General features: G+C 44.2%; 1 non-coding gene across 1 annotated transcript; it reads left to right on the forward strand.

The window, feature by feature from the left end:
- Positions 1–795: 795 nt before the first annotated feature.
- LOC145533627 (small nucleolar RNA U109) lies at positions 796–930 on the forward strand. The gene has a single exon (XR_014074214.1). It is a non-coding gene; the product is annotated as a small nucleolar RNA U109 (small nucleolar RNA).
- Positions 931–2,627: the final 1,697 nt, after the last annotated feature.

The raw sequence follows: 2,627 nt of genomic DNA on the forward strand, positions 1-2,627 counted from the left end.
CCAGGGAATTCCCAGATGTACCTTGAGAAGTGGCAATTAACGCCATGGTGAATCGAAAACATTAAAACTTGAGCTCATTCACAAATGCAGGTGTGTTTGAAATTTCTACTCAGTGTGTTCTATGGAGCTATTGGTAGGCATTCATAAGAAAGGATCTGTGTTCAGTTTGGCAAATGGATCAGATAAATTTAAACAGGATTCTTTGTTGCAGGACTACTGAGACTTTGGAATGAGATATTTATCACCGTGGCTTTCTCAGAGGAGGGCAGGTATGGCCCATCACATACTAATGACTCCAGAGCCCTTTTTTTGTGTGTGGAATAGGATGCAAAAACCATTATTTTCTGAAAGCAATGCCAGCGATTAGAAATAAGAACAAGAAGGACTTCCCTGGCGGTCCAGTGGCTACCACTCCGCTCCCAATGCAGGGGACCTGGGTTAGAGCCCTAGTCAGGGAACTAGATCCCACACGCCACAACTAAGAGTTTTCATGCTGGAAATGAAGATCCTTCATGTTGCGACAAAGATCAAAGATCCTATGTGCTGCAACTAAGACCTGACACAGCCAAATAAATATTTTTAAAAAAGAACAAGAGGTACATGGAATCCTAAGAAAATGGCCAGGACTGTCAGAGGAAGCAAAGCTTTCCTGGTGCTTGAGCTTTCTGAGGGGGAGATCTAAGGACCACCTACAGCAGTTATCTCGAGTCCTTGTTCAAAATGTTGATTTGTTGACCCCAATTCCAGGGGATGAGAGGGTGAGTATGGCAGACTGGTTCAAAAATATGTGTTGCCTCGCATGCGGAAATACCTGCTTCTCATTCCTTTGGAAGCAGGAACACATCCATAACATGCTACATTAAAAAAGGAGTTCTCAGGGCTGCCAACCTTCCAGTAGAGGTTGAGTAGTAGTATATTTCTCCTACATCAGAAAAAAGTATGTCCCTCCCTGGGAGAGAGTTATATTTTCTCATCTGTTTAATGTCAGACTTAGCCATTACAACTTGGCAGTAAATATTTTAGCGTATATTTGAAAGATTAAAAAAAAACATAACCACAATACCTTGATCACACCTAAACGTTTTGTAAAAATTTCCCCATATCAAAAAGTGTTCAGACTCTATTGTCTCAATATTTCCTCCCTGATGAGCTGTCTGAATTAGAGAGCTGTACAGTTTCAAGGCCAACGCAATCAGATGGCAGAGTTGGCACTCTTGAAAAACTGAAGGAGTCAACTGAAGAGATGGCCATGCCACTTCTGTGGGCAGTTGGGTTGGGGAGTATCTGTCTTTTACTTCGAGGATTCCGAGCAGCTGACAAGAAAACCTAACGTACGAGACTCACATAAGTGAGAAGTCACATGAGAGAAACCAGAGGGTGGGGAGTTAGGAAGGACACTGTCAATACACGCCACCATGACCGACACACTTTGGACACAGCACACACTTGAAGCTTCTCAGTAGCCAAGGCAGGAAGAGGAACCTGGTCAGATCCAGCAGCCACAGTGTCCATAAGATTAACTCCAGGTACAGGAAGAGCAATTCTTGGTACTAAGATCAGGTGAGAATTTCTTAGAAGAATCCTTTTATAAAAATGATACCGTGAAGTATTCTGATAACAAACACGACAGATGCTCCGGGGTGTGCCGCAACACCAGACTCCACAAGCTGTTTGTCTCAAGCTAGGAAGCAGTTGAATGCATCCGTACATATTCTGTGAGTATGGAACACATGCCTTACGTGGAGTATGTTCACAGAGGCATCGTTATTCTAGGTTCCTGGTGCCGTGCATCTGGAAATATATCCCAATTTGCCTGGCAGAGGTCCAGCGTATGCCCCCGAACGTGCCCTTTCACTCTCTGATAAAGCATACAGTCATCTTACCTAGAAAGCACCTGGCAGACCTTGCCCTCCCCAACTCACCCTGTTCCATAGATGCACAAAATTCCTCAGGCCTACATGATATTCTCCTAGTATTTAGCTGAGTCTCTCCTGGTGGATTCTCCACACCTCTGTACGCAGATTCCTGGAGCTGAGTAAACACTTTTGTTTATGCTAACACCTGTATGAGCCTGATCATTTGTATGTAAGTGAACAAACCAGACAGGTTTACATATGCTACAAGTCCCAGAGGGCTACACCTTAAAGTCAGTGGAAAATCCCCGTTGTAGTACAATTCAGGAAAGGCAATTCTGCAAAGAACTGTCTCGTTACAAGCTGGGGGATAACTCTGACCTGGCTTCCTGAAGGAGACCCAAGGGCAGCTAGGATTTTTCTCAGGAAGCCAGGAGTTCTAGTATAGTACATGAATACATGGGAGGCTACTTATTATTTTTGCTGCCTTCATTCCACCTCTGTTAATCTCATTCTCAGAAGACCCTCTGAGGGACCATTCTGTTTCCAGTTCTCAGTCCATGTGGTTCTGGTGAAGCTGAGCACACTTGACTTGGGGAGTGTATGACCAGGTTTAAGCCAGTCAGTATGCGATATTTCCTTGCCCTAGTGATTGATTCAGGGATGGATACGTGCCCAGCTAGATGCTTTTGCCAGGAATTTTTGGAAAAAGGCTTGATGCTAAGAGGATGCGACATGAGTTGACATGACCATCTAGTTACCATGTGACACCTG

Source organism: Giraffa tippelskirchi, chromosome 13, assembly GCF_054371585.1.
Source record: "Giraffa tippelskirchi isolate mGirTip1 chromosome 13, T2T-mGirTip1v1.2.pri, whole genome shotgun sequence".
In the NCBI taxonomy this organism is placed as follows: domain Eukaryota; kingdom Metazoa; phylum Chordata; class Mammalia; order Artiodactyla; family Giraffidae; genus Giraffa; species Giraffa tippelskirchi.